The following is a 14,120-nucleotide window of genomic DNA, read 5'->3' on the forward strand; positions in this document are numbered from 1 at the left end:
AATATTACTAAGTATACTGAAAGGAAAAAACTTCATATTTATTTTAATTTATTTGTTTGTATCTTTCCCACTGGGGGAGGGTTGGGTCTACTGTATATTACTAACATATATATATTAGTAATTCAAACTAATATATTAGTATACAAACTTTCCAGGTATATCATTATATAAACTAACAGTCTGTAAGGTAGTAAACCATTATAAGATCTTTAAACGTGTGGACAGACTTATGTGTTCGTCGAACATGTTGTTTATTATTTTAACGGTATAATAGAACACAGAAACTAAGTAAATAATTAATTTATTAACTTGATGCTGATATTTCGCTGGTATTATAACCAGCATCTTCAGAGCACAAAAACACTTTGTCACAATACGCGAGACTAAAACAACATGGTGTACATTAACAAAATTGTAGCAGCAACACAAAGACTAGAGTCCTGATTTTGGCACCCTCTATCTGAAAAAAAAAAAAAAAAAAAAAAAAAAAAAAAAAAAAAAAAAAAAAAAAACGCTATCATATATTGCTAGAGTCCTAGAACAGTGCTAGTTTTTTCTTAATATGACTGTCTCCCAGATCTTCGGCAAGTTAATACAGCCATATTTGTTGAGATTTGGGGTGTGTATTTTGAGTAGATTGTTCTCTCTGAAGTACTACATAGAAACCCATATAAATCAGAGAGATTGTTCTTAGAGGCGACAGAAGCCCTAAAACACACCCCAAATCTCAACAAATATGGCTGTATTAACTTGCCGAAGATCTGGGAGACAGTCATATTAAGAAAAAACTAGCACTGTTCTAGGACTCTAGCAATATATGATAGCGTTTTTTTTTTTTTTTTTTTTTTTTTTTCAGATAGAGGGCGCCAAAATCAGGACTCTAGTCTTTGTGTTGCTGCTACAATTTTGTTAATGTACACCATGTTGTTTTAGTCTCGCGTATTGTGACTAAGTGTTTTTGTGCTCTGAAGATGCTGGTTATAATACCAGCGAAATATCAGCATCAAGTTAATAAATTAATTATTTACTTAGTTTCTGTGTTCTATTATACCGTTAAAATAATAAACAACATTATAAGATCTAGTAATTAGTAATTACTTTAATTAAAAAACATGTTTCAGGTTATTCATGATAATAAAACGGTTATTTTTGACCACGAGAACTTTAGGAGAGATGACTACTATTTGGATTTTTTTTTTTTTTTTTGGTCAAATATATTTATTTTAAACATACCCACAGTTTCGCCAACTGTGGCTGTTGGCTTCATCAGGGTTAAAATTATATACAAGTAAGAACACTTAAACGCTAAAAAATTGTTTGCACTGAAACCATAAATGTACGCAATTGCATTTTTATAAAAGCAGAAGAACGCGTACATCACACATATAGCACGTGTATGATCTACTAGTTATTATGCAAGGAACGTTCTGTAGTTGGCAGCAAAATTTAATTCTGGCATGTTGAAAGATCTAATGAGGGGCTTCCAGATCTCGGGCAGAATTAATCCTTGGTTTCTATTTAGGTTTTCTTCTGAACGGAGAACTGTTGTGGCTTCTTTTATCATTCGGGAGCGAAAATCCTCCACTAAGTAGGGCATGGAGCTTTTATCCCATTCTATAACATGGTTAGTCCTAGCAAAATGAAAGGCTAACCCCGATTTGTCTTCTCTATTATTATTGATGTCTCCTATGTTCCTTTTTTCTGATTTCAAAGCTTCTTGAAGTCTAGCCAATGTAGTTTAAGCCGCACGAGCAGGGTATGTTGTAAACTCCGGCATATTTGAAAAAAGGATGACTATCTTTTGGAGATCTCAAGAATTGGCGAATGGTCTGTGAAGGTTTAAAAGCTACTCATATTCCATGTGGCTTGAGGAGTTTAGCAATCTTATTAGAAACTGTCCCTATAAACGGAATCACAATAGTAGAATTGTAATGTATATCTTCTGGTCGTCTTTGTTGGGGAGGGGGGGGGGGGTCACAGAAAAGAATCTTGTGGATCAATTTCCTAGGATAATTCTTTGTAAGGTTATTTGATATCAGGGATAGTTCATCTTGGAGGTCTTTATCATCAGTTGTAATGAGAGAGGCTCTATTTTTTAGCATGTGTACAATGCTAAGTTTCTGAGAAATATGGTGTGAAGAAGTGAAGTGCAAGTATCTACCTGTATTGGTAGGTTTGCGATAAACTGTAAGGCTGATGCGTCCATTTATTTGTTTTTTAATTAAAATGTCCAGAAATGGTAATTGGTTATCTTTCTCCAGTTCTAGAGTGAATTTAATTTTGTGATGTAAAGAGTTGATCTTGCTTAGGAAATCGAACAAATCCTTTTCAGTATTTTTCCAAACAATAAAAATATCGTCAACGTATCTCCACCAAACAGTGGGTTTAGGGTCCAGTTCAGATAAAATTTTATTTTCAAATTTCTCCATAAAGAGATCAGCACAAGGTGGTGAAAGAGGACTTCCCATTGCAAAGCCTGTTAATTGCTGGAAAAAAGTTTTATTCCACAGGAAAAAGTTAGAATTTAAACAATGATGGAACAAAGAAGTAATGTCTTGAGGGAAGAAGTTTCCTAAAATGTCGATCACTTCCTCTACTGAAATATTGGTAAATAATGATGTCACATCCAGGCTTGCCAGAAGATCTGTTTGGAGATCGAGATGTTGTTTAATTTCTCCACGAAATGTTGTGAATTTAGTATTTAAGTATCCGAATTGCAGATGTGTGCTTTGAAAAGACCTGCAAGGTGTTTAGATAATAAATATGTAGGCGAATTAATACAATCAACGATGGGGCATAACAGTATTCCATTTTTATGGACTTTTGGAGAGCCATATAGTCTCGGCGTTAATGGATGCATAGACTTCAATCTCCATTTTAAATCTAGTCGACTAGATTTAAATCTATCCATATTAAGTAATAAATCGTTGGTATCATTGTGATTCTTTAAAGTAGGATCTGAATCTAAAACACGGTAAGTAGATGTATCAGATAGTAAGTAGGCGATCTTATCTTTGTAATCGTTTTAGTTGCTATCAGAACCCATAGCTAATGATCTCAGACTTAAAAGCAGTATCATTCTCTCTTCTTCAATATCTCCCCACAAAAACACCACTCCTCTAGAGAGAAGAGCTATGTTTAGGTTAAAGAAAGATAAAGAAATCATCATCTTAAAAGCCGATAAAGGCTGAACAGTGATCTTAAATACTAGCAATTACTTTTTCCTATGGAATAAAACTTTTTACTAGCAATTAACAGGCCTTGCAATGGGAAGCCCTCTTTCACCACCTTGTGCTGATCTCTTTATGGAGAAATTTAAAATAAAATTTTATCTGAACTGGACCCTAAACCCACTGTTTGGTGGAGATACGTTGACGATATTTTTATTGTTTGGAAAAATACTGAAAAGGATTTGTTCGATTTCCTAAGCTAGATCAACTCTTTACATCACAAAATTAAATTCACTCTAGAACTGGAGAAAGATAACCAATTACCATTTCTGGACATTTTAATTAAAAAACAAATAAATGGACGCATCAACCTTACAGTTTATCGCAAACCTACCAATACAGGTAGATACTTGCACTTCACTTCTTCATACCATATTTCTCAGAAACTTAGCATTGTACACATGCTAAAAAATAGAGCCACTCTCATTACAACTGATGATAAAGACCTCCAAGATGAACTATCCCTGATATCAAATAACCTTACAAAGAATTATCCTAGGAAATTGATCCACAAGATTCTTTTCTGTGACCCCCCCCCTCCCCAACAAAGACGACCAGAAGATATACATTACAATTCTACTATTGTGATTCTGTTTACAGGGACAGTTTCTAATAAGACTGCTAAACTCCTCAAGCCACGTGGAATACGAGTAGGTTTTAAATCTTCACAGACCATTTGGCAATTCTTGAGATCTCTAAAAGATAGTCATCCTTTTTTCAAATATGCTGGAGTTTACAACATACCCTGCTTGCGGCTTAAACTACATTGGCCAGACTTCAAGAAGTTTTGAAATTAGAAAAAAGGAACACATTGGAGACGTCAATAATAATAGAGAAGTTAGCCTTTCATTTTGCTAGGACTAACCGTGTTATAGAATGGGATAAAAGCTCCATGCCCTACTTAGTGGAGGATTTCCGCTCCCGAATGATAAAAGAAACCACAATAGTTCTCCGTTCAGAAGAAAACCTAAATAGAAAGCAAGGATTAATTCTGCCCGTGATTTGGAAGCCCCTCATTAGATCTTTCAACATGCCAGAATTAAATTTTGCTGCCAACTACAGAACGTTCCTTGCATAATAACTAGTAGATCATACACGTGCTATACGTGTGATACACGCGTTCTTCTGCTTTTATAAAAATGCAATTGTGTACATTTATGGTTTCAGTGTAAACAGTTTTTTAGCATTTAAGTGTTCTTATTTGTATATAATTTTAACCCTGATGAAGCCAACTGCCACAGTTGGCAAAACTAGTTAGTATAACTTAGTTTAAAATAAATATATTTGACCAAAAAAAAAAAAACAAATAGTAGTCATTCTCTCTCCTATATGTTTCAGGTTGCTTGCATAAGATTTCTTCAGGTGTACAAGAGAAAAATGAAAAGACAGAGAAACACTAAAAGATTAACAAGCTGACATGTGTTGTTGACACACACACACACAAATGTGTGTGTGTGTGTGTGTGTGTCCCTGCCTTTGAAGTCATAGAAAAGAATGCTTCTGAACAATTCACCCCTATCCATTGCCATATTTTTCATTTGTGTGGCATTCTGATTTCTTAATTGCATGTTCCAGAAACTTCTGTCTTGGTCTTCCATGCAGTCTCTTACACATTACCTTTCCTTCAAATATCATTTTCATAAAATTACTGTGCCTTAGAAGATGTCCTATCTCTCTTCTATTTTCCACTGTTGTAATCAATGATGTTTCTATCCTTTTAATACTTCCAAATTGGTCACTTTTTCTGTCCATTTAATTTTCAGTATTCTTTGCCAACATGATAACTCAAATGCTTCTATTCTTCCAATATTTGTTTTGACAAGTTGCAAATATATGCTTTTAAAATCTTTTTTGTAGTTCCAAATTTATGTTAGAGGAGAATAAATATCTCATCTTTGTTAAATCTTCCATTGCTTTTGAAGTTCTGCATCTTATGTCTCATTCACTCCTACCATACTCGGTTATCAAACTTCCTGAATATTTAAAACTTGTAGTCCTTTTAATGTTACACAGTATTAATTTTTATAAAATTAGAAAGACAAATTTTTACTCCATAATTCTGTCAAAATGCATTGAAATTTATAGTTTCAATTCATTGCTAAGATCTCACTGTTGGGTTTCTAATCATGACCAGATCTTTGATTTTATTAGTATTTACAGTCATATTATAATTTTTAAAAATTATGTTTTTTAATTTTTTTCATTCTGATTTAAGGCATATATGAATGATAATGGAATAAGTTTAGTGGGAGATAATTGTTTCCATACAATGCAAAGTTGGAGAGAGGTGTGAGGAATGAAGCCAATGTTGTAGCTCTCCAAAAGGATTTGAAAAGATTATCTGTATGGATAGAAGATTGTGAGTCAGCTTTCAATATTGCTAAGTATAAGGTTTAATATTTGAAAGTCAAGGACTGAAGTCAGTGAAAATGATGAGAAAGTATTGAATGCCATCTGCAAAGCAGGACAGATATGTGAAAAAGGAGTCATATAACAGAAATATATAAGCAGATAAGAAGTTTTTACTGAATTAATATAGAAAAAATTATTCAGTAAAGAAAGGGGAAGAGAGATAATCTCTAGAAGTCATAAAAGACGGCATGAAAAAGCAGTTTCTCATGCAGAGAGTAGGAGGACAAGTTATGGGTTGCCTAATAAGTAAGTGGACTGGGTGGATGATTAGCATCACAGCTGAAACAACTAAGGTAATAAGGCCAGTTAATTATTTATGTTCACTGACTAGCTTACCTTAAATAAATCCTTGCAAATCCATCAATAATACTAACTTAACTCACCTTCAACTGAAATTAAAGAGATTCTTTGTAAACCAGAATAAATATGAGTCTAGCTTTTTCCAACCAAAATCAAATATATCATACCACTATGAATGCACTACATATATATTCTGAAAATGAACAAGTGTGGAAATGAGTTTAAGGCAGATGTATATTGTGCTAAAGACAGAGATTCTTGTGATCAGTGTTGTGACTTCTTGAAAATATGATTAAAAATAATAATATTTTTCTACTTTTGAATCTCTTTATTTATTTTTTCTTTGAAAGTAAAAAATGCCATTTACAAAACTAGTTTCGTTTGGAAAAGATTACACTTTTAAAACATTACACACACTTTCACAAGCCATACATATACAAAAGACAAGACCTGTTTCAAGTCTGAAAGATCAGACAAGTGTCAAATTTCAAATATATATATATATATAATAATTTAATAAATATTAATATAAAAATAAAATATATAATTTTTTTTTGTTTTAAGTAATGGCTTTAATAATTTTACTCACTGACAATGGGTCAGAAGTTTTAATTATATGCAAGCATAATATACATGCTTTTTAGTTCCACAAAGTTAATTTTGGGAAATGAAACAAATATGTAATTATTAAAATGCAAGATTTTTATCTGAAATCAATAGGCAGAATGCACTAATTAACAGACAATCCATAGCAAATGTTTTTTTTTTCAATTGATTATAATGTAAATTATATTCTTGTTTATTCCCTTACCCAAGTGTAAGCAAACAAAGTTTGTACATGAAGTATCTCCACAACTAGGCTACCTATGTAGAGGCTGTTAACTTCACATCAATTCCTCAGCATCCCATAATCTTTAAAGGTACCTGTGACATAACTATAAACAATAAATTACATGATAACCACAGTAATTAACTTTAATTAAATGAAAGTACAGATATTTCGTACTGAAAATAAAAGTACATCATCAGTGCATAGAATAAGCAAATCAAAGAAGCAGGAATATAAGGTACATAGTATGCATCTTGCATCAAAGAAGCAGGAATACAAGGTACATACCATGTACTGGTATGTATCTTGTATTCCTCCTCCTTTGATTTGCTTTTTTCTACGCACAAATGATGTGCTGTTATTTTCAGTATAAAATATCTGTACTTTCATTTCATTAGCACTTTCATTGTCAAACTGAAAATCGGAATTTCGTGTGGTGGCCAAATTTTTTTTATTTTTTTATTTAGTTAGCGACGTCCATGCAATAACGCGTGATCAGCCGTTTGGTGAGAACTCGCATCGCGCGATATCGCGTGATTGGCAATGAACATGTTAAGTTAATTACTTTGGTTATCGTGTAATTTGTTGTTTACAGTATCCCATAGTAGATATGAGAAGGATACTACCCAGATTGGTTTCAATCTTTATTGAGGTCTTGTTATTTGTAGGAACCAGACCTAGGACGACATCAAGGTTGAATCAATGCAGGTCATATTTTCCATATGCAAACAGTAAAAATGTGTATCACATTCTTATTAAAATACTCTGGATCAGAGTATGATCCTCAATAATGACTTTTTGCTTCAATAAAGATCAAAAATAGTCTGGATAGTGGTGCTTCCCATATATTTTTTTCACTATGAGATTTCACTGAGACAAATGTTATAAAGTCAACAGCCTCTACATAAAAGTAGTCTAGTCATGAGAATACTTCAAGTACAAACTTTGTTTCCTTACACTTAGGTAAAGGATTAAAAAAGAATATGATTTCTTATCAAATATAAGTTATATTATAAACAAGTGAAAAAACTTTCTACAACTATCTGTAATCCAGAATATTTTTAATAATGAGGTGATATTTTTTATTATTTGTGTATGGAAAATATACGTTTTCTGCATTGATTCAACTTTGGTGTTCGGACAAAGGGGTCAAAATACAACCAGAGATGGTAGCTGACTACTGTGTGCTCACTAAATTTTTGGAAGATAAAAACATCCAGTCTCACATGTTCACTCTAAAAAGTGAAAAAGGGTAGTACTGCACAGTATAACAGAATCCATCAATGGCAAGGAAATCACAAAGACCTCCAAAACCATACATTAAACCCTGTTAGTCACATGCTCCAAGCAGATAAACAGCCAACATCTCTTGTTCTGGTAATCAGCAAAGAATACTGAGAGTTCTATGACCTTGATATAAAACAAGAACAATTACAAAGACATTAATTGAACAATGCCACCATTGCCAAAAATTCAGAGCCAGTTAAATGCGTCAACTGTGGACTGGCAAACTACAGAAGGTGCATTTGCCCCCAAAATGAGTAAAACAAAAACCAAATAGCTCCTCCAACAAGTGCAGATGCATCCACGATAAATGCTGATAATCCTCCAACAGCACAAAAAATCACCCGAGCACATAACATGTGCTTGGGTGATTTGGTGTGCTGTTGACATGTTCATGGTGGTGGTGTTGAAACCAGCAGGAAAAAAAAAAAAAAAAAGTTGCAATTGTAGCAAACCCTTTGGGTGAGATGTTAATCAAGTTTAGCAAAGCAAAACCCAACCAGTACTCCACAAACAAGTTCATGAGACATATAAACAATTCTTATTGCACTGATCAATGTTTTTAACAAACATAGAATGCCAAACTCCCTATAATTTATGTTCAGAATGTCAACAGTCCAGGGATATTGTGCAAGCGACAAGAATTCATGACACTCCACAGTGCTGAGGTGATCCTTGTAAATAAGACTCACACCTCTGACCAATCAACAACTCAAGGCTCAGGAACTATGTTCTGTACCACAGTAAAGGTCCAATACCTGTGTGAGAGTGGGGGGGGGGGGATGCAGGGTTATTTTGTTTTATTTATTTTTTATCAAACACGATATAGAACACAATGAAATTGTAACGTCTGCCACTACCAACATAGAAATCATGGAAATGGAAGCCCAAATGCACAATAGGAAGGCAAATCCCAGGAAGAAGATATTCCTGGATGTTGCCAAAGCATTTCACAAAATATGACCCAATGGGCTTCTTCAAAGTCCTGGAGGCCAAATTCCCAATAGGTTAAGCATACCAAATCCTACTTCAGCAGTCATAAATGTAGAGTGAATCTGCAAGGAATTGACCATCGCGAGCAAAACTACAACTGGCATCCACCAGAACTTCCTATTATTGCTTTCACTTTTTGCCATGTACGTAGCTGATATCCTAAGCACAGTTGCTACTCTACATGCAGACAATACTGCAATAATGATAGGGTCCAGTCAGCCTAGATTAGCAACTGAAAAACTGCAAAATGCAATCTCAGAACTAGAAAATGAGGTTCAAAAAAATTACAAACTTATGTCAACGAAGACTAGAGCACTGCAGTGTTATTCACAAAAAGATGAGTATCTGTGGAAGGAGAAGTGGTCAAACCATGGAGTCAAACATTAACAAAAACAGATAATTCAAAACAAATATTAATGAATAGCATTCAATGCACCATGGTTCATAAGCCAAAACTATAAGCATTATTTAATAAAATATAAACCATTATATTATACATTTTGGAAAATTATGGAGACAACTACCGTGTTTGAGTAAAAATTTAGTTTAATATAAACCAGAAGATGACCTTGATATGAAGGTCAAAACGTTAATATAAACTACACGAATCATGGAAACTTTAATATAAACCAAATTGGTTTATATTAAACTGTAGTTTTTTAATATAAACCAATTTGGTTTATATTAAACTACAGTTTTACTCAAAAAACATGGTAGTTGTCTCCATAATTTTCCAAAATGTATTCCAATCACCGTGTACTTGCAACTGCATTACACAAGTACCAAGAATAGAGGTAGCTGATGGCAGTACAACCTTCTGAATCACCTGGTTTAAAGTGGACTAGGGCTTCAAACCAGGTGATACTGAAGGTTAGATTCAGACACTGCATGACTTGTTTTAAGCTAGGCTTACTGGGAGAGGAAGTGATGTTTCACACAGTGGTGCCAGGTCCAAACTGAATGCTGGGTAAGGAAGTAACTCCACCTCCTTGATCTTTTCTGAATTTTGAACTGTCATGTTTGTGTGTGGTGTAGTGCTGTCTGGTAAGAGAAGAACCTTCTTTCACTATGTATTATTCACACAGGACTGCATATTTGCTCTGGTTGTTGATAGTTTCCAGTTGGAAACTATTCTAAACCAACTGGTTGAAATTTATATGTATAATCATGTTTTTAACATATATATATAAACATGTTGGTCTCCAGCCCAATGTAATTTTGTAACCAACAGATAATAATAGGACTCTAGCATTGATGTAGTAAAGGTGTTTTTTTTTTCACCAGAGGTCAGGCCAATAAGTGTTGTAGCGGTTGGTCAGTAACTTTAGCAAATCATGTAGATTGTAGTGCAGCTTGTTTCTCTGTATATAGTGTATATGCTCCAGAAGATGACCTTGATATGAAGGTTGAAACGTCGAGTGTAGATTTTGGTTCATATTAAACTGAAGTTTTACTCAAATACAGTAGTTGTCTCCATAATTTTCCAAAATGTATTCCAATCACTATGTAGGCAAGAAAGGACCATTATATTATCTTGATCCATCTCTCCAAAAGCAATATGATCCCTCTATGATAACAGGCTCAATCCACAGAGGCAAAAACTCTAACTACCCAATTTTGACTTCCTCAACATTGACTAATGACATTCACATAGGAAGATAGCGACTAATGGGAACAAGTAATAATCAGTGATGCCAGGTAAAAACTGTATGCTGGGTAAGGAAGTAGCTCCACCTCCTTGATTTTTTCTGAATTTTTAACTGTCATGTTTGTGTGTGGTCTAGTGCTGTCTGGTAGAAGAAGAACCTCCTTTCACTATGTAGTATTCCCACAGGACTGCATATTTGCTCCAGTTGTTGATAATAGATAGACGCTTCATTTGGTTGAAATTACCCAAGTAACCAATGTTATGAGGCAAGTATATTACACCTGTTGATTGCATATATTCTGTTTTTTTTTTTCAATTTGAAAAACTAAGTTTATAGATGGGATTCAAACCTAGGTCTTTCCAAAGGAAAGAGTAGTTGTCACACTATACTTGTAACTGCATTACACAAGCACCAAGAATAGAGGTAGCTGATGGCAGTGCAACCTTCTGAATCATCTGGTTTGAAGTGAACTAGGGCTTCAAACCAGGTGATCCTGAAGGTTAGATTCAGACACTGCATGACTTGTTTTAAGCTAGGCTTACTGGAAGAGGAAGTGATGTTTCACACAGATCAAGCCACTGATTTTATGTGTTCGGATTGTTAAAATACCCCATTTTTTTCATTACAGATAAAAATTTGTTTGATGAAACATTCATCTCAAGGAATGTAGAAATTCTTTATAAATATGGGCAGGATAATACTGGACATATTTCAACAGTCATACTAGTGATGATGTCATTGTGCTGAACTTAGCACTCCAAGAGAAACTACAGTTAATGAAAGCTTGTAGCATTCATGAAATGTGTAGTTTCATTTGAAAAAACTTCAAATTTCTTGGAATCAACTGGGGATAATTATCTATATGAAGGTTGGTATTCGAGAGATGCTACTAGTCATGAACTGTTTGAACAAATTAAATACAGCGTACTTCTTCAGCTGCTTTGGTTACAGTATTCCTAAGTTCAAAATTATGAAGTTTTCTTAAGACAATTCTGGGCACTTTTGTTCTTAGAAGAAAGATTTATGTATAATTTTTTACTTACAAGAACAAATACATTTATTGCAATACAAACGTGTACAGTGAAAATATGTGTAGAGCTGCATGAAGCTTTTAGAAATGTACGGATTTTGGAGAAAAAAAAAAATCAGTTTAATATTAAGCTTTTTTTTTTTAATGAGCCTTTGGTAATATCATGCATTTTTCAAATGTAATCTTCATCCATTAAACAAGTTATAAGAACTGTTAAGAAGTTCCTCCATCTTTAGCAAAACAAGTGTTCTCTGCCAGGTTGGCAGGAAAACGACCCAGAGGGAGATCAAAATATAGGTGGATTGATATGGTACAAAGTGCCTTAGATGATAGAAATATAAGATCTGATAATGTTGGAGTCTTGACAAGTAACAGGCTGATTTGGAGAAAAATTGTAGACAGGAAGTTAGTAATGATGTAATTTTTTTTCATGTAGTACTATCATATCCTGTACACCCCTTGAGGGTACATGGCAGGAATTTGATGATGATGATAATGACATTAAAAGTCTATCAAAGGTAATAGCTGAAAGTCAAAGAGAACGTTGAATAAAATATAAGAATAAAACAAAAATAATAATTACAGTCACAAAGTTCTAATAAGTGAAGATAAGTGATCAAACTACAAGATAAATTTTGAAAAACATTATTAATCAACATTAAAATACATATACAGGGTGTTCGGGATAAATTTGACAGTTTCGTAAGGAAAAAGAAAATCTTCTTTGTATCTATTAAATTTAATGAATTGACAAAAAAACATTACAGGCAGAGTTAATTACAATACTATCAACAAGATTTACTCAAAATAACCACCATTAGCATCGATCACAGCTTCAATTCTGCTTCGGAACCTCGAACAAGCTGATGCTACAGTCTCCCTGGGAAGGGCCGCAAAAACTGTTTTAATTTTATCCATTAACTGGGCTTTTGTATTACTGGAAGTGCGATTGGTGTCTTTTTCAACTGCGCCCCATACAAAATAATCCATGGGGTTAAGGTCTGGGGAGTTTGGAGGCCAAACATTTGGACTGGTGAAGTCGTAGAAATTTTCAGACAACCATTTTTGACTTTTCCCAGAGGTGTGGCAAGGGGCCGAATCCTGCTGCCATACATACGGCCTACCATTGGCTACCCTTGTTATCCAGGGCTTGACTACAGTTAGCAACTCCACGAACAAAGCCCGAATTCCAATGCCAGGGTTCTTCAACACCTGTTCCTGCAGATTTGCGAGGAATTCTGCTGTACGAACGCAATCAGATCGTCTGCTAGGGATCTTTCTTCTTGCTACATCCTCGTAGTCACCATTGCAAGTCTCTAGTTCATGCCTGATTGTTTTTACTGTATTCAGGGAGCATTGGGCAGCAGTCGTAATATCCTTATTTTGATGGCGGGCACGAATCATCATGATACAAGTTATTCTCTTCCATGATTCAGGTGGGTTCCAGCTATCCATCCTTTCTGACATCTTGTATATGAATGAAGAAGGGTCCAAACTTTTAAATGAAGAGAAGTGTGTGTTAATACATGTAACTTACGGAAAAATATAATTAATTATAAATATGTCAAATTTATCCCGAACACCCTGTATATTTATAAATCAAGGTGTGCATGTGTGTTATATATATATATATATATATATATATATATATAAAGTTACATATTTATATATATAAAATAATACTTTACCAGCTCAATACCATCAATAAAAGGTGTGTCATCCCAGTCCTTTGAAGGAAATCTCTGCAGCACTTTCCCACAGCTTACCCCACTTCCTGCAAAAAAAAAGAGAAATAAATAATTTCTCTAAATAGTTAAATAAATAAGTAATCATTTAACACACAGTATACATCTATTAAAATTAGTTATCAAAATTCATATAGCTTCTTTCACTACAAATCTGTCAAAAACATTCCCATTCATTAAATTGCCTTACTGTTAGATTGCAAAGTTCAACATATTGAAGGAACATTAGTTCTCCCCAGTGAATACAGCACAGATCTTCAAGAAGCATATTAACAGATTCCTTCTCTCTTTCTAACTACATGCCCACACCTGGCACTATTATAGGTTGTAACCAGGGATGAATATCCCGGGTGTGATAGGTGTGCAGTGCTCATCCATGAAATATCGGTATCACTCATATTATATTTTTGCATCTATTCCCATTAAAGACTTTCCCAATTGTTTGCAGACTTCGCATGATTCCTAAAATTGAACACAATATACTGTACTAATGCTTCATTGTCCTCTTCAGGAGGATAATAAAGCATTAGTGCTTCATGAAGAAGGCACTTTTCGCCGCATAAACATTGCGTCACGTTTGCGTTAATAGCCCGGGTGTGCTTTCGAAATGCATACACCTTTGAGCCATTCAAAAAGATGTAAAGAGGG

General features: G+C 34.1%; 1 protein-coding gene across 1 annotated transcript in view; it reads right to left on the bottom strand.

Moving 5' to 3' along the window:
- Sbf (SET domain binding factor) overlaps nucleotides 1-13,491 on the bottom strand; it is a 631,948-nt gene extending 618,457 nt beyond the window's left edge. The window contains exon 1 of the mRNA XM_090414822.1: nucleotides 13,416-13,491. The gene's annotated coding sequence lies outside the window, so the exon portion shown is untranslated. The remainder of the gene's footprint in view (nucleotides 1-13,415) is intronic.
- Nucleotides 13,492-14,120: the final 629 nt, after the last annotated feature.

The sequence above is a fragment of the Typopeltis vanoorti genome, chromosome 25 (genome assembly GCF_054136105.1).
Source record: "Typopeltis vanoorti isolate ZY-2024b chromosome 25, IOZ_Tvanoo_1.0, whole genome shotgun sequence".
Taxonomy (NCBI): domain Eukaryota; kingdom Metazoa; phylum Arthropoda; class Arachnida; order Uropygi; family Thelyphonidae; genus Typopeltis; species Typopeltis vanoorti.